Source organism: Glycine soja, chromosome 11 (assembly GCF_004193775.1).
Source record: "Glycine soja cultivar W05 chromosome 11, ASM419377v2, whole genome shotgun sequence".
In the NCBI taxonomy this organism is placed as follows: Eukaryota; Viridiplantae; Streptophyta; class Magnoliopsida; order Fabales; family Fabaceae; genus Glycine; species Glycine soja.
In genome coordinates, this window is record NC_041012.1 from 30767742 (window position 1) to 30787253 (window position 19512).

The following is a 19512-nucleotide window of genomic DNA, read 5'->3' on the forward strand; positions in this document are numbered from 1 at the left end:
GGTTTGTTAGATCATACCTCAATAAGGTCTTAAAGTCTATGGCAGTGGATAGTGAATGATTCACAAGATAGCATGGTGTGTTGACTGTCTCAATCCAAAAACTCCTATTCAAGCCTAAATTGGTATTGCTTATTCTTTCATCTACTATGTTTTGCTTTGGAGTATAGTGTATAGTATGTTTTGTGCACAACCTTTGGGAACTTCATCAAATGTTGCTTCACATAGACACAGTGCTTACAAAACTGAAGAGTTTCAACCTTGTGATTTTCAAGTAACCCTCACTTGCTCAAAATATCTAGACTTTTTTCTCTCATGTGGCCTAAATGTAGATGCCACAAAAAATTATCAGTGGACGAGGCATTTAGCGTATGACTCCCAAATTGCAAAATAGCAAGGACAAAGTCTGTCACAGTGGACCCCTAAGATACTATTTTGTTGGAATGAGTTAGGCATAGGCTCAAACCCAAATTCCAAGATGATATTAGAGCCTATCCTAGATCCATTGTTGAGCCACCTGTATTTTTCGCGCACCAGGATGGAAATTCTAGGCGTGAGGGGAAGTGTTGGAAAGCCTCCTTAACTGTGAACCCACTGGCCCGCCTTAGTAGTGGCCTCTTTGGGGTCTATCTTAATTGTAGCATCAGGGGTGATGGTTTAGTCCCACATCGACTAGCGATATGGCTAGATTAAAGTATATGAGTGGGGTTCAATCCTCACCTTATATTATGATGCTTTTATAGTCTTTTTAAGTTCAAGGCATGTTGAATATTTGTTATATAGAGACAAGTTTTGTGATGCCTTTTTAATGCTTCTAAACTAAACTAATGTACCCCAATGCCCAGAGGCTCCTCGCTATGTGAAGGTATAGGGAAGGGTCTTGCACGTAGTCTTACCCCTTGCATATGCAAAGAGACTGTTCTCAGATTCAAATCAATGACCAACTGGTCTCTAAGGCACAACTCTACCGTTGTGCCATGACTCACCCTCTGCCTATTTAATGCTATTGCAAATTAAAATTCTTTTAACGTGAAATGTCTGGTTGTTATTGATTGGTATATTTTGAATCTTTGATCAATGTGAGTGTATGTGCATGCATGCATGTATATGGTATCATATTACTGAGTTTGATGGATGGCAGGTTAGGAATACGGGAAGTTGGATGGAAATTGGAAATAGTATAAGTCATTTTGGCATCATGAGTGCCCAAGTTGTTTTTGTTCTGTTACTCTTTGCCCTTACAAATACATACACAAAAGACATCCACTATTACTCAGCAGTATCATCAACACGTAAGGAAAATTAGGTTTCACCAAAGTGACTCTAAATGAACTAGCTACCTTATTGTCGTGAAAATGACTACTCATTCTTGGTGGTGGCTTTGATGGTTATGACCAACGTGGTATTTATGTTTCTACCCTGGCTAATTTTTATTGTTGTGTAAGCTCCAAAATAGGACTTCCCCTGTCCTTGTTGACCTTGCTATTGGAGCTGAAATTTGGCACTTCAACTAATTTTCGATAGCTGTATTCTTTTCCATCTATAGTATTCAACATTGAGAATAAGTGGCAGTGATCAGGAACACAGGTAAAGGCGAGCAAGCAAACATTGTGCCTCACCATGTAAACAAAAATGTTTCATATAAACTTTTTCTTTATATTACTACCTCTTGGTATTTGATTTGTACTAGTCCTGGTCCATGATGGGTGATGGAATTTTTGTTTGATATTGTTTATTGTGGTCAACGCAATGTTAATGTACGTTTTTCACCCAGATAGATTAGTGAGGTTATCTATCGGGATATTACTTTCTCCTACAAACATGCATAAATTTAAATGTCGAGTACTAAAAAAGGATGAAAGGAAAAAAAAATGAGGTTTTCACCAAGGGATATTAGTGAGGTCATCTATCGAGACATTACTTTCTCCTTCAAACTTGCATTAGTGTCAAGTACTAAAAAAAGGATGAGAGGAAAACATTGAGTATCTTCTATTCAAAAGTGTATACAAAAGTTTGAGCTGTTTTCTAAAAGGGTAGAACCAAAGTTTTTAATCTTGTGTTCCTCGAAAGCATCAATGAGAATTCAGTTAAGAAAACACTTGATTTAAAAATAAGAAAAAATTGATAAGGAAACGCACAAGAGATAAAATTTCCCATGATGAATGGTCTAATTATTGGAACTAGACCAATGGAGAAAAAGAAAAGAAAGAGCAATGAATTTCTAAATGGGGCAAAAGTTATGGACAAGGAATTTTAAGTAGATAAATTAGTGTCGGTGTATTCAATTAAGATTTTAAAAGATATTACATAAAAAAACACTTTGGATTTTAAAAATATTTTGTAGAAATGTAATGATTTTTATGATTTTTTGAAAAGATTTTTATGATTAGGATTTTATAGTTTGGATTTTAATTGATTTATAAATCATGAATTCATAAGAATTGAAAGAACTTTATAAATCTAAAAGATTTTAAAGTAGTTTGAATTTTAAGAAATCTATTCAAAATTATTTAGATGTTACTAACTCGTTGCTATATTACTTTAGTGCTTAATGTTTATCTGAGATAAGAATGACCAGTCAGAAGTTAGAATTGAGGGTATTGTAATGATTGATATAAAAGATATTTATTAATATGTTGTTTTGATGAGGGAGGTTATTACATGACTCATTATTTGTCGGTGGTAATAGTTTATTAATGAGGCCAAGATGACCAAATATTTTAAAATTAACAATGATGAATTATGAGTACATATTTTTTGTTTTGAAATTTTACTTTAAGAATTGATAACTAAAAAGGATAAAATTGGGATGAATTTGGCCCATGTTTTTTTGTTTTGAATTAATAAAAATGAAAATAGTGTGCACGAGAAATACAAATAATAAAATGAAAAAAAAGTTTAATTGCATGGAAAATGCATAAAATATTGAAGTTGGACTGTTACAATATATAGAATGGCACTGTTGCTCCTATATAGCATTTTTCCACATATCTAAAGCTATACTAGTCCTCCATGCATATAGCATGTTCTCATTCCTGCTCTTCGATTTGAATAACAGATTCAAAATTATGGTCTTTCTTAAGTGGTAATTCTAAAGATGAAGACTCATCAACTGATTCAATTAAAAATTCATTAGAGTGGCATTTTTATGAAGAAGGTTATAACGTGTTGCACATGCTAACACAAGTTTTGTTTGTTTTAAATGAAACAAAGGTGTTGTCTTGAAAATTGTGAACCTTGATTTAAAAATATCAAATACCCTCTCAATAACATTGCTAAAGGATTCATTACAAATATTAAACAATTTGTTTTTGTGTCCCGAGTCATTACCATGACCTGTAAAATCTTGTAGATGATATCACACAGCTCAACATAGAGCTAAAAATGACTGCCACTTAGGAAATCCAAAATCTATTAAGAAACATTTACCTAATTATATAATGCAATACATATAAAATTAGTATGAAAAGTAAAAAAAAAAAAAAACAAAGCTAACAACATTAACAAATAAAAACATGTGTTCTCTTACACTTTATGCTGGTCTAATAAGTGCCATTAAGTAACTTTTAACCATCACTATTATTAGAGCAATGAATTATTAGAAGAAGAAAAAACCAAATCCCTAATCTCTTAGTTCAGGATCTTTAAAAACACAAGAACTAAAAAAACACAACTCATGTGTTGGAGATCGAAGTCACGCTATTCCAAACAGAACACAGAGAAGGGAAATCATCTCCGTTAAGACTGCCTCCTCTGATGTCTGTTCTGTCGCTACCTCCTTCTCCGACCATTGTCTCTCTATCAAATCTGCATCATTCTTCTGTTTCTGTTTTGGTCCGCAACAACATGATCCAGCAACGTTTTCTATTTCCATTAATGCCCTTTAGGATTCCATGAGAATCAAAATTACGATTTGGAGGTTTAATTTAGATTTGAGATTGTAATTTTGTTTGTGATGAAATTGTTATTGTTCTGAGATTTTTTGTGAATTCTTATTGAGCACAGAACTTAATTTGATGGTGCAGTGTGACTGGAAATCCGTTGGGTTGTGTAGCTCAATCTTAAAGGAATTTGCATAATTGAAAATAAAATGGCAAGGTTTTGGGACTTGGGATGTATAGCGCAACCTTCAACTCAATTGATTGTACCCTACTGGACTAAGCATCTCTAACCAATTAAATCAATAAGGTAAAATTGTACTTTTGGTCCCCCAGTTTATCTCTAATTTTGGATTTGGTCCCCCTATAATTTAATTCACAAATTTGGTCCCCAATTTTATAAATCCCTGCAAAATTGATCCAAGAAGCCCGATTTGGGCGTTGACCGTTAAGCTCAAATGTTGATTGCCACGTGTCAATGTCATGTGTCAACGTCTGAGTGGTTTCTTGTAAACACTTCATTTTTTGTAGGTAAAGTTGTACTTTTGGTCCCCCCAGTTTTACTCCAATTTTGATTTTTATCCCCTTATAATTTAATTCGCACATTTGATCCCTCAGTTTTATAAATCCCTTTATAAATTCAGTCAAATTTCATTATTGGAGAAGTTGTATTTCAAATTTCAAACAAAAATACCATTGTCATACATAAGCCACTTAAACAATCGTATACACATAATACCGCATGGGGAGAAAAAAAGAAAAAAAAATAGGGGATTATTACAGAACCTGTTAAAGTAAGAGATCTGAAAATTTTAGACCCAGGTTGATATTCATGCGCCACTTTCCCAAGTTGAACAACCCTGGAAGTGGGAGAGAGACAAAGTGTGATTTTTCTATGGGTTCCAAGTGAGTGAAAAACTTGCGATGAAAAAGAAGTGCAAGATTTATCAAGACCTACCATGTCTCTAGCACCAGTAGCTAAACCATTCAAAAGACCAATTTTCCAGGAACAATTTATAAAGAGATTTATAAAACTGAGGGACTAAATGTATGAATTAAACTATAGGGGAACCAAAATCAAAATTGGAGTAAAACTGGGGGACCAAAAGTATAATTTTACCTACAAAAAATGAAGTCTTTACAAGGAACCACTCAGACGTTGACACGTGTCATTGACATGTGACATTGACATGTGATAATCACACGTGACAGTCAACGTTTGAGGTTAACGGTCAACGTCCAAATCGGGCTTTCAGGACCAATTTTGCAGGGATTTATAAAACTGGGGACCAAATTTGTGAATTAAATTATATGAGGACCAAATCCGTAATTGGAGATAAAGTGGGGTACCAATTTTGTAATTTTGCTATAAATCAATTATATTGTAAAATAATTAATGTCGCTATATATAAATACTAAAATTTTTAATATACATTTAAATTTAGATAATAAATTTTATGACAATTAATTTTGATCTAATAATTAATTTATTTACTTATATAAATTTTTATGAAATCTATGATTTTTATTTAAAATTTATATATGCAAAAAAAATACATTATTAGATCAAAATTAATTGTAATAAGATCAAAAAATACATTAGTAAATTTATGTTAATAAACCTATGATTTTTATTTATAATTTATATATGTAAACAAATTAATTATTAGATTAAAATTAATTGTTACAAAATTTATTATCTAAATTTACATGTGCATTAAATATATATTAGAATATTTAGTATTATATATAACATTAATTATTATAATATTATTGGTCTATTTAATAACATGAAAATCACATGTTCAATTTTTGCATGAACCATTAATTCATAAAACATTTTTGAAAAAAAATTAAAAAAGAATGGTTTTGACTACTTTGGAATTGGGTAAAAATATCAAATGGGGTCCTTTTTACAAATTTTTTTTATTAAAATTGGTCTGTTTTGTAGTTATTTACTTTATGGGTCTCTTTTTTTACTACAACGCGTTATTAGATTAGGCGCTTTTCACGAAAAGCTGAAACGTGACATGGCGTGACTAGGTGACAAAGGAGGTGGGGCAAGGGGAGGAAGTAGTGGTGCCAGGCGCGATCACTAGTGGTGGCCTGCCAGGCACGACCACTAGTTTTTTTTTGTGTTTTAAATTTATTTAATTTATATAAATTGTTATATTTTAGTATTTATATATTTTATTTTTTGCAGATAGGTATTTTATGTTTTTAGTGGATTTATTTGTAGAGGTAATTATTGTTAGTTTGATAGTGTTAGATTTGTTTTTTATATTATAATAACATAAAATTGTTAATTGTTCTTTAAGATAATTATAGATAATAATATTGTTATTTATGATTTGTCATTTAAATATTATATTATTGTTTTTGTTAATATTTAATGATATTAATTAAGATTTATGTTATTTATGATTTATCATTTAAATAGTTAAATAGTTAATATTGTGATTAATGTTAAAATAATTTATTTAATATGTATCATTTTTGTCTGTATTTTTTAAATATTTTTTTATCATAATATTATTGTTATTATTATTTTTTATTTGTGATTTTTATAGTTTTTGTTTTATTATATTAATATTTTTAAAAGTATATTGGATATATTTTTACTGTCACATTTAATGAAATTATTATTATTAATGTTAATTTATATGGATGCCTTGAATTTATGTATTTTTTTATATATATTTAATGATTTATCATTTAAATAGTTAATATTGTGATTAATGTTAAATATACGTGGTTGTTATGGATTCTATGTAATTAACAAGTTAATTGCATTTGACCCAATATTAATAACATCTCAACAACCAGCCGAAAAGAAAACTTTCCATTTCAAAACCCATCCTAACATAACATATTAGCACTTTTTAAAATTTAATTATCAATATATTACATTCTTCTCATAACAAAGTAATATGATTTGTCATTTAAATAATTAATATTATGGTTAATGCTAAAATAATTTCTTTAATATGTATGATTTGTGTCTGTATTTTTAAAATTTTTTATCATAATATTATTATTATTATTTTTTATTTGTGATTTTTATAGTTTTTGTTTTATTATATTAGTATTTTTAAAAATATATTGAATTTATGTATTTTTTTATATACATTTGATGATGTTAATATTTTTAATTATTTGAGTATTTATGGATATCATTTTTGTTATATTAAAATCATTAGTAAAATGTATTTAAATATATCATAATTTTTTATTTATTATTTATGATGTGTGATTATTAATTTTTTTTCTTTCTATACAGGGGTTTTAATATGACAAGTTCGTCATCTTCTAATCATTATTATGTGGCATCTGAACCATTAGAGGATGATTTATTGTGGATGCAAAAAAATCATATATCACAACATATTTGGAATGGTACTAATGAAAGGATGTTAAAAATCCGACGAGCTACACCACTGTACAATCATAGAGAAGCACCGCCCGACGAAGCAACGATTTCGTAGTGCAAATAAAACGGATGAAGAGGGATTTTATAGGAAAGAAGGAAGTGTCAGGCTGACCACCATTAGTGGTCGTGCTTGACAAGCCACTACTTCCTCCCCCTACCCCACCTCCCTTGTCACCTAGTCACGTGTTAACTTTTCGTAAAAAACGCCTAATCCAGTAATGCGTTATAGTAAAAAAAGATACCCATAAAGTAAATAACTACAAAACAGACTCATTTTGATAAAAAAAATTTGTAAAAAGTACCCAATTTAATATTTTTGCCTAGGAATTGACCAGTCCATATTGAACTTCAATCCATATTGAACTTTCGAACTCGCAATTCGCATCAGCTTTATAGAAGGGATAAACTGAAATTATGCTATTGTGCTGGATGTCCCAGCAATTGTACTAGTGCACAAAAAAAAAAAACCCATAAAACAAACACCACTTACGGGAGGTTTCCACACCGCCAAAAAGTGTAAAATTTCATTTCTTTGCCAACGTTAGCCTCAATTGAACTTTAAAAATAAATTAAAGGGCTCAAACGGTAATTTAACCAAATTTAAAAACAAGGTTTCAAAATTCTTTGGTGTTGCTCACAACTTTTAGTATCTTGAGATCTCTATGCCAATCTTGAGACCTTGATAGTAATGTTAATTATAATAAGGTAATACAGATCAAGAGATATCAAACCCTTTCAATTCTTTTGGGATACCTCACCCAAACTTTTATTTTAATTTTTGGTACAAGCTAAGAATTAATGCGCCTCGCAAAATAAAGCAATACGAACTTAGTTTTTTTTTGTTTTTTTTTAACAGAACAATATGAACTTAGTTGTCACCTAGACAAAATGTGAAACTTCCAAACCAATGGGTATCTTACACAATCGTGGTTTCTCATAATCTGTGGAACTTTTATGATAAAGGTTAATTATGTTCTACTTCAACGCGCTAATAAATTTCGAAACTCTGACGTATAAAACATAAATACAAAGGCAATGCCAATTTAACTTACATTGATTGTCCTATAGAAACTTTCACTATTCCTCTTTTATAGATCACATTACAAATTTTATCACTTAAATTACTGGATCTAAGAGAAATGAATTAAGATTGATACTGAACCAGTAAAAGCTGCAATATACCAGGGCTAAATCCAATGCTTTCACAGAAGGCAGCCTAGATGCTGTGCTAAAATTGTCAATACATGGATGGTAAAATGTAGGCTCAACGCCCTGAAATTTTAATGAAACTATGACCCATTCAGTGAAGTAAAGATTTTATTATAACTGGTTTTTATTTCACTGGCTTATAAACTTATTTGACCAAAATAAAGACAATTCATTAACGAGCTTTATCTCATTATTTCAAAACATATTTTCTGGCACTTTTCAAGATGCGTTCAAACTTCTAACTTATAACTTTTCTTATTTATTTTTATCCTCAATGTATAAAAAAATTCTTCCAATACCCCTCCTTAATATTAAGAAAACCCCTCACCCTCACCTTCACAATATTCACACCCTCGTCATCATCACAAGACACTATGAACTTCAAAATTATTGGAAAGTTTAAACCAAACTAGACTAGCCAGGTAACATTAAAAAAAAAAAAAACACCCTTTTCATAAATGGTGCACAAAACCGGTTTGAACAGGTATTTTTTAAAAAAATATTTACTAAATTTAATCTAAAACATTTTTAAAATAAATAGAAACACATTTAAGAAGGATTACAAATTAGAATAAATTATTTTACCAATTATTATTAATTTATCTTATATATAATCTAATCATTTATATTAGTTTTCAATTTTTTGTATCTTGATTTCTTATAATTTTATATTATATTAATTTATCATTTTCTTTATTCTAGATGCAAACTTGTTATTGTTAATAAACATTGTATTTTGTTAAAACGTAAACCTATTAAGATATATTTCATTTGGTCTTTAATGTGTACTTTAAATGTTAAGAACCTTTAAAATAAAATAATGTTTTTATTTTAGCTTTTACTTTTTAGTATTATAAAGTTATTATATTTTTTGTATTTCATTTTATTTATGTCTTTTAAAATTATTTTATTATTTCATTAATAATGATTCGACTGTTGAACCATTAAACCTTGAACACTAATACCTTCAAAGGTTCAATGTTCAGTCCAGTTTTAAAAACATTAATTAAAAAAGTATTATTTTACTAGTATTTAAATTTAAAAAAAACAAAATGTTAAGACTTCAAAATTAACTAAAACACTTGAAAGTATAATTATTAGAAATATATTTTTGTCTACAAAACAAAATATAAAGAAAAAAACATATATATAAACATGTTTTGTCATATTTTATATTTATCAACTACTTTAATTAATTTTACAAAACATTTCTAATTTCAATACACGCTCAACATTTTTTAGCTAACAACTTTTTGCTAAAAATTAGCTTTTAACTTTTATATTTGCCAAACAGACCCATGCATTTGCCATCAAAATAATATAACATGAAATACATTCAAATAGAAGTTAAACAGTTTACCTGTATAACAGATTAACAGTTGACCCTTAATCAGACCTCTCTAGCTCCCGAAATTTTTTATCCCATTCGCGAGCTTCATACTCTTGCTCAAGTAAGTCCTTGTCAGTACTATACACAATTTGATCCTGTCCTATGACTGTCTTTTCGGCCATGTCCCGAGCACTGAAAAGCTGAAAGCCAGAACAAAGAATTTCTCAGGGAAATTATGCCTGAGTAAAAGCAATCTCCTATCCCACCTAATAAGTTCCATAGTTGAACTGAGCATATCATAGTGATACACACTTATGTGATCGAGTAAGCAGCTACCATCCAAAACAATATAGAAATGAGATTGAATGCACTAATATAATGATGGACAACTCATTCAAGGAATCATTTCCAAAATTCAATTACATGTTTACAAGGTCATTCAATTTACTAGGAATACTTGTAAACTATAAAAAAGAAAAAAAAAGATAGCCAAGAGTTGTAGAAGTATATAAAGCAAGAAATGAGAGAAATGAATATCTAAAACATTTCCTTGCTCCTTATATATTTTTCCATACACAGACAAGGTTACTGTTGATTTAGAAGAAACACAATATCCTCTATTTATGTGTATTTAATGTAATTAACCTATATAACCAGATATCCACTGCATACTCTGGCACACGGTTTTCACTCAAGAATCCGTCAGTTTCTCTAATTTTAACAGTTGACTTCATAAACTTAAAGAAACATTCTCTTGAATTTTCTAGTAAATAAAAATCAATGGAGGGAGACAATGCTATGCATACTATATAATCAAGATGACTTTCATAAATCATACCTTCTGCCTTAGTGAAGTGTCAGGTAATTCAAGAACTTGTGCACACTGCTGCCTAGCTTTGTTTCTCTTTTCGATATCAGGATTCTTTTTCCGAATAAAAAACCACCGAACAAGAGGAATTGCAAAGAAGGAACCAGCATAAATCTGCAAATATTACCATAGAATATGAGACAGTGATGCTAATCCAATGCTAATAACTACAGTTACAAGATTTACCTTCCTCATCCAGGAAATATTTAACGTTAATGGAAGTGCAAAACAGTTGCCAAATTTTGAACACATTTTGTTCTATAATTTTTATATTTCTCTGTGCTTTTTATCTCAAATTTAATTTAATGGCCATGACTCGAGGCAAGGCAAGTGAACTAGTGAAGCATCAATAAAATGATATGTTGATCAACCCTTTTTTTATTTACTCACTTTCTTGTCATTCTTTAGGATCATCTCATCCATTATGTGATCAAACCCACTTTATCAGGTTCGCGGAGTGAAGCTTTCTTGCAAACTATTACTGCGATGCTGCAATATGTTTGGGGTCTAGCCTTTCTATAATAGAGGTTGAGTTATGGCTGGAATGTATATACCTTATTTAAGGGGTTAAGATTTTTACAAAGGATCAGGGTTTGAATTTGATAAGATTCGGGTAATGCATTTTATTGGTCACTTTAATTACCCATTTGGCTCCTATGGCTGTAAGAATTTTTTCTTTTAGTCCCTATAGTTTAAATCTTCCCGTTTTAATCCCTATAGTTGTCATTTTTTTTACCTTTTTAGTCTTTGTAATCTAAAGTCGCTTAATGCTGGTTGAGATGAACGTGGATTAAATGAGCCACATCACATTCATTTCAAAAAACGTTAGTTGAAACTTGACGGCAAAGACTAAAAGGGTAAAGAAATGGCAACCATAGGAACTAAAAAGGAAAGTCATTGCAACTATAAGTACCGAAAGGGTAATTAAACCCTTTTATTTATCATCTAGTCATACAGTTTTCTCCATTTTTCTATTTTTTTCTTCCTTCATAAATTACATAGATATCAAGAAAGTGACCACACTAATGCACATAGGAAGTATATCATTAGAGAAAACATAAGTTAAACCCAACTACTAATCATGAACTTATCATCTTAAATTTGCAGCAACATATTGCCTTCAAATTCTCAAAATTAGAAATATCATCATCCTCTATCAAAATGCTCCTTCAAAAAGATAATTTGCAACTCCTTTTCCAATATTGAACAACTTAGTGCATGTTTGGAGTGAAGTTAGAAATGTTGTGTGCTATTGGAAAAAATCCAAGTCCCTTATTGGCTAAAGACAAAGCCAAGATAGAGTATAAAAGTGAGGTGCAATCCTAACCTCTTGAGCTAGCTTTTGGATTGAGTTAAGCCCCAAACCGACATTCTAAGATGATATCAGAGCCTATCCTAGATTCATTAAATGGGTCACCCAGCATATCATCCGTTAGAAAATAGAAATACTGGTCATTACCTGAAGAAGAGGAAATATGTCGGCTACAAATTTAATGAAGCTACTGGGTGCAACAGCCGTATCTCTTTGGATCAACAAAAAAACAGAAGTGAGGGCACTGAAATAACATAAGCGAAAAACTAATGTTCTAATGCATCATGTGAAGGGTATACTTCAACATGGTTCCAAGAATAATAACTCCAAACAGATTGAGGCCACCCAGGCCAATGACCATTGCTCTCTCTCACGTTCCAGTTATACTACAATAGAACAAACACTAATGTTATGGTTTAATAAAACATAGATGGATAACTACGACTAGGTCACAAAAAAATACAATAAAGAACCTGAATTGCCATTTTTTCTCCTTGAAAAACTTCTCAATTCCAACCCAATCTGCCCATCTCCTTCCAACATATTCTTTTCTCTTACTCTTTTGAGAAGCTGTCGTCTGCAAAGATGGAAACCTATATAGAATATTTCCCTGCATAACAAGCAATCTGCAAGTATATATAAAAAGAGGGGAAATAAGGGGAAAAATAATTCATAGAAGAAATCAATAAATACTTTATATTTTATACATGAGTGGCAGAAGGTATTGTTATATGAGCAAGAAATTAATGCCTTCTGTAAAAACAAAATGCATTACATCCTTAAAAAAATTAGGCAAGTTATGTGTGCCAACTAGTGAGTGGAAACAAATAACAATTCTAAGGAATAATATACAGTATCATCTTGTAAACATCATTTGAGAGGAAAATGAGGAAGGGCAGAAGTTATTGTCTCAGTATACCTCCTCGTCAACCTCAGGTTGACCATCAAATCGTAAGAGCACAGGTAAGATATAGGATTCATCATCCTGTAACCATCCAAAGATACAAAGTTAAAAAGTAGGAATAAAAACAGAGAATAACATTATATCAAAAATGCTGGTCAAATATGTTTTGTCTATGTTAAATAAGCATATTTTAATTTTGGTCCTTGTAAAAGTTTTTGTTGGTTTTCACTGGTATAAAATCCGAAACCAATACTTTTGGTCTGATAGGTATCTACTATCAGTATAACCAAAAACAAGGTAAAGAAACAGAGCAGCAAAGATAAAAGTAAACCAAACGAGAGCAGATGCTCCCCCAAGCTTGAGAAAGGTTCTCACAGCTCCCAATTCTATTGACAAAATATCGCATACCTTCTACAATCTCGACTTCAATATAACAGAAACATTCTCTCTCTCTCTCCTCTAACTGATTTCCACTAACACTCTCCTCTAACAGAAAGGGGTCAGGCCTTTGTCAACTTGGGCCTTCGAGTATGTCTTAAAGGGCCTATTTCATTTGGAAACTAAATTCCTATCAATACCATCCCCTATGAAATTTGCCTTGTCCTCAAGGCAGAAACTGGGAAATTTGTCCTTGATGGAATGTGCCACTTCCCAAGTTGCCTCTTCCGTGGGTTGTGACGTCCAAAGAATCAGCCATTCCTCCATTGGCGTGCCCTGATGCTTCCTGACACGAGTAGCAAGTATAGCTTCTGGACTGGATGTTTCTGAGTCATCAATCTCCAACATCAGGGGTAAGGAACTCACCGCGGAACCATTCTGCACTGACCTTCAGAGCTGAGACACGTGAAAGACAGGATGAATGCGGGCCGAATCATGAAGCTTAAGTTCGTAGGCCACCTCTGCCACTTGCGAAAGGATTTGATAAGGCCCAAAGTAGCGTGGGGACAATTTGGGATTAATGCGTAGTGCGACAAATTGTTGCTTATGTGGTCATTGCCAAACGCGAGGAGGTGTTATACCAAAATTCTGCCGAGGACAACCACAAATGCCACTTGGTAGGCTGTTTTGAAGCAAACAGCAAAGGAAGGTTTCCAAGAAACAATTGACCACCTCCATTTGGCCATCGATTCGGGGGTGTAAGTGGTGCTCATCTTGAACGTGGTCCCCTAGAGACAAAACAACTCAGTCTAGAATTTGATGAGGAACAGTGGTCTCTATCATTGATAATGGATTTGGGACATCCATGAAGTTTAGCAACATCCTGTATGAAGGCTTCCGCTACTGTTCACCTCATAACCCTGGGAGCATGGTAATCCTGTGATGAAATCCATAGAGATTTCCTCCCAAATTCTCTCTAGAATTGGAATGGGTTGGAGCAGACCCACAGGGGACATGGCGTGATATTTGTTCCTCTGGCAAACATCACACCGACAAATATAGTCCATAATGGACTTCTGCATCCCCTTCCAAAAAAAGGACAAAGCGAGCCTGATGTGCCATCATTTTCTTCTATTTTCTAAACCCTTTTAGCACCATTTTAATTATTGATTGGTCTTAATTGTCAATTAATTAGGCAGTTTTATTATTTGGGCTCATTTAGCTAATTTGATGTTTTTAATCTAATTTCAGGAATTAATGAAACATTGGGCTTAATCCGGATTTTGGTTATGGACTTGAAGAGGGCAAATAAAGCAGCGCTTACCTTAGTTAATTTCTAATTAGGATATTTCGCAATTTTATTTTATGTTGTTCAGTGTTTATTTCGTTTTGGGCCAGAGTATTGTAATAGGGCCCAGTGACTCTGAGTGACTCTTTTTAAATAGCTGCCTTGGGATTCGTGCAGGGGATTCTATTCTGTTATGCTATCCATTATTCAGAGCTTTGTTTTAGGGTTTTTTGTTTTTCTGTTTTGCTGCTTCTGAGTTCGTAATGCAATTTTACGTTTTCTGCTTCTAATTACAATTCCGTTCTTGCTTCTTCTTTTACTCTCATTTACGTTTCTGTTCCATTTTACATTTCTGTTCGTTTACGTTTCTGTTCATTTACGTTTCCATTCATTTACGTTTCTGCTTCATGTTTCAATTGCGTTTTCTATTTGAATCCATGGAAGGCTAGATTTTCTGGTGTTGTTTCCTTTTGAGGATGAAGCCCAACTCTCTTTGAGGTTTCGCTTGTAATGTGGTTTCCTGGCAATTTTCCCTTCACCAGTTATCCCAATTTCGTGAATATTAATCAGTGCACGCTTCGTGTTCGATTAATTGCCTCTGAGCCTAACTTGCGTTCATGCTTAATGGACGAAGGGCTAACTGGTGTATGTGGTGCCTAATCACGTATTGAAAACCCTAAGTTGATTTTCGCTTAGTAAATTGAAATAGGGTTGGATTAAGTGGTTGACTGTTAGGGACGAATTCTCCATAACCCAGGATAAGAGAGTGGCTTCTGAATCAGAGGAAACAACCCGTTTTTAATATTAGTAGTTTCGTATTCCATTTTATTTGTTATGCTCTTTAATTACCAAACAACCAAACCCCCCCCCCCCCCATCGTTACTGTTAATGCAAGTATATTATGAACATTTGGCTTGTCACTGCTCGTTGGGAAACGACCTAGGATCACTTCCTAGTTACTGCATTTTCATGTTTATTTGATTCGGGTACGGCCTCGATCAAATTTGGCGCTGTTGCCGGGGAGCAGTGTCCAAAGGTTCATAATAGCTAGCTAGTGTTGTGTGTTTAATCCTTTCGTGTTTTATGTTTACTTGTTAGTATTGTGTTAGTATGTGTGTTAGTGTTGATTAGTGTCCTGGTATTTTGTTTAATGTGTGTTCTGTTTCAGTTTTACCATTAAGCGTTTCCCCTGTTTCAGTCTTGGGTGTTTTGCTGTGAAGATTGTGCTTAAAAACAGAGTAGTAGTAGAAATCAGCTTGCGGAAAAAACAAAGTAGTAGTAGAAATCAATTAGAGACGGATTTTAGCGACCACCCATGCTGAATTAATTGGGATTTTTTGTTTTAGTAGCTAGGGTTGTTATTTTTGGCTGAATTTTTTTGTGGTAACTTCTTTTAATCCATATTGTGTGGGAAAAATAGCTAGAGCCTTTAGTTTGGTCAGATTTGAAAGTTCCAAAAAACTAGCAAATTTTGTGTTTGTCAAAACTTCAAACGACCATAACTTTTGCTCCGGTTATCAGAATCGCAATTATTATATATGCATTTGGGGTAGAAAAAAATTTCCTATGCCGTGGCAGCCGGCGCCGGCTGAGGTCTCCATCGTCCAAAAAAACCGATTCTGTCAAAAGTTTTTTATTTTTCAAGTTTTATTCACTTATTTTTCTTAACCTACCATTTTTAGCTTTCATAGTTAGACTTTGAATTTTTGTCTGAAATTTTTTGTGCTATCTTCTCATCATTTTATAAGGTTGCTCACAAAATTTCAAGTCATTTGGATATCATTTGAGGGTAGCTGTAGTTCAAACCTACACCTTTATTTACATGACAAGGCAACTAGTTGTGTGCATGCTGAATGTAGTGTATGACTAGAGGCAATCCATCTGACTTACAACCCTTTGATCCTGAGATAGATAGGACATTTCATAGATTAGTTAGGCATCATTTTATACATTTTGATCATTCTGAGCATTCCATAACTGGTGAATCTGTGCATTCTGTTATTGGTGATTTTGAACATCCTGATCTTGAGCATTATAATTTTGAGCATTCTGATTCTGAGCATTCTGATTTTGCACATTCTGAGAACATGGCACAACCTCCACCTCGTGAGAGGACTCTAAGGGAAATGGCTGCACCTGATTTCACCTACGAAAGCTTGTGCATCCAATACCCTGATGAGGATGTCCCATATGTTCTTAAGACTGGACTAATTCATTTGCTTCCAAAGTTTCATGGCCTTGCAGGTGAAGACCCGCACAAACATTTGAAAGAATTTCACATTGTCTGCTCCACCATGAAACCCCCAGATGTCCAAGAGGATCACATATTTCTGAAGGCTTTTCCTCATTCATTAGAGGGAGTGGCAAAGGACTGGCTGTATTACCTTGCTCCAAGGCCCATCACGAGCTGGGATGACCTTAAGAGAGTATTCTTAGAAAAATTTTTCCCTGCTTCCAGGACCATAGCCATCAGGAAGGATATCTCAGGTATTAGACAACTCAGTGGAGAGAGCCTGTATGAGTACTGGGAGAGATTTAAGAAACTATGTGCCAGTTGCCCCCACCATCAGATTTCAGAACAGCTTCTTCTCCAATATTTTTATGAAGGACTCAGTAATATGGAGAGAAGTATGATAGATGCTGCCAGTGGTGGAGCCCTTGGAGACATGACTCCTGCTGAAGCCAGAAATTTAATTGAGAAGATGGCCTCCAACTCCCAGCAGTTTAGTGCCAGAAATGATGCCATAGTCATTAGAGGAGTGCATGAGGTAGCTACAAACCCATCTGCATCATCTGAAACTAAGAAGCTTGAAGGCAAACTGGATGCGTTGGTCAACTTGGTAACCCAGCTGGCCTTGAATCAGAAATATGTACCTGTCGCAAGGGTTTGTGGTTTGTGCTCCTCTGCTGACCACCATACAGACCTTTGCCCTTCCATGCAGCAACCTGGAGCAATTGAGCAGCCTGAAGCTTATGCTGCAAATATTTACAATAGACCTCCTCAACCTCAGCAGCAAAATCAACCACAGCAGAACAATTATGACCTTTCCAGCAACAGATACAACCCTGGATGGAGGAATCACCCTAACCTCAGATGGTCCAGCCCTCAGCAACAACAGCAGCCTGCTCCTTCCTTCCAAAATGCTGCTGGCCCAAGCAGACCATACATTCCTCCACCAATCCAACAACAGCAACAACCCCAGAAACAGCCAACAGTTGAGGCCCCTCCACAACCTTCCCTCGAAGAACTTGTGAGGCAAATGACTATGCAGAACATGCAGTTTCAGCAAGAGACCAGAGCCTCCATTCAGAGCTTAACCAATCAGATGGGACAATTAGCTACTCAATTGAATCAACAACAGTCCCAGAATTCTGACAAGCTGCCTTCTCAAGCTGTCCAAAACCCCAAAAATGTCAGTGCCATTTCATTGAGGTCGGGAAAGCAATGTCAAGGACCTCAACCCGTAGCACCTTCCTCATCTGCAAATGAACCTGCCAAACTTCACTCTATTCCAGAAAAAGGTGATGACAAAAATTTACCTAACAATTTCTGTGCAGGTGAATCTTCTTCCACAGGTAATTCTGATTTGCAGAAGCAGCACATTCCCCCTCTTCCATTCCCTCCAAGAGCAGTTTCCAACAAAAAAATGGAAGAGGCAGAGAAAGAGATCTTGGAAACATTTAGAAAGGTAGAGGTAAACATACCTCTGTTGGATGCAATAAAGCAAATTCCAAGATATGCCAAATTCTTGAAGGAGCTGTGCACTAATAAGCGGAAGCTTAAAGGAAGTGAACGGATTAGCATGGGCAGAAATGTCTCCGCATTGATTGGTAAATCTGTTCCTCAAATTCCTGAAAAATGCAAAGATCCAGGTACATTCAGCATACCTTGTATCATAGGGAATAGTAAGTTTGACAATGCCATGCTAGATTTAGGAGCTTCTGTTAGTGTTATGCCTCTGTCTATTTTTAATTCTCTATCTCTAGGTCCCTTGCAGTCAACTGATGTGGTAATTCATTTAGCTAATAGAAGTGTTGCCTATCCTGTTGGTTTCATAGAAGATGTCTTAGTTAAAGTTGGTGAACTGATTTTCCCTGTTGATTTTTATATCTTGAATATGGAAGATGGATTTTCTCAAGGATCAGTTCCCATCATTCTAGGCAGACCCTTTATGAAAACTGCTAGAACTAAGATAGATGTTTATGCAGGCACACTGTCCATGGAGTTTGGTGATATAACTGTTCATTTTAATATTCTGGATGCTATGAAATACCCATCTGAAGATCTTTCTGTATTTCGTGCTGAAATAATTGACCATGTTGTTGATGAATACATGACTGATCTTTATTCTAATCTGCATGCCTCTCACTCTTCATGCATTGAGTCTGAAATTGTACTTGATCATATGTCTGAATTTGATGCTGAGAGTGAATCTGAGAGTGATATTGATTGCATGCCTGGTGGTGGTGTTTTACCTCTTGAGATTGATTTTATAGAGTCAGATAGGACTAACCATGTTTCAGGAAGTACACATACCTCTGACTTTCTTTATGAGGTAAAGGCTGAGAAACCATCTCCTTCTACCACTGTCCAGCCGACCACACCAGAATTGAAGCCTCTGCCATCAAATTTAAAATACGCTTACTTGGATGATAGCAAGAGTTTTCCAGTGATTATATCTGCCTCCCTTGCTGATGAGCAAGAGGAGAAGTTGTTGTCAGTTCTCAAGAAGCATAAGAAGGCTATAGGCTGGACCCTGGCGGACATTCCTGGTATTAGCCCATCCACATGTATGCATCGAATAAATTTAGAAGATGGAGCTAAACCAGTAAGACAGCCACAGAGAAGACTCAACCCGGTGATTCTTGATGTAGTGAAGAAGGAGATAACCAAGCTTTTGCAAGCTGGAATCATTTA

At 33.9% G+C, this 19512-nt stretch overlaps 1 non-coding gene and 1 pseudogene across 2 annotated transcripts in view; both read right to left on the reverse strand.

Moving 5' to 3' along the window:
* Positions 1-8260: 8260 nt before the first annotated feature.
* LOC114377351 overlaps positions 8261-19512 on the reverse strand; it is a 31644-nt pseudogene continuing 20392 nt past the window's right edge. The window contains exons 9-15 of the transcript XR_003659067.1: positions 12944-13009; positions 12498-12634; positions 12324-12410; positions 12172-12235; positions 10683-10826; positions 9875-10044; positions 8261-8577 (exon numbers count right to left, since the gene is read on the reverse strand). The product of XR_003659067.1 is annotated as an uncharacterized protein At5g03900, chloroplastic-like (transcript). The remainder of the gene's footprint in view (positions 8578-9874; positions 10045-10682; positions 10827-12171; positions 12236-12323; positions 12411-12497; positions 12635-12943; positions 13010-19512) is intronic.
* Positions 17060-17166, reverse strand: LOC114377792. The gene has a single exon (XR_003659225.1). It is a non-coding gene; the product is annotated as a small nucleolar RNA R71 (small nucleolar RNA).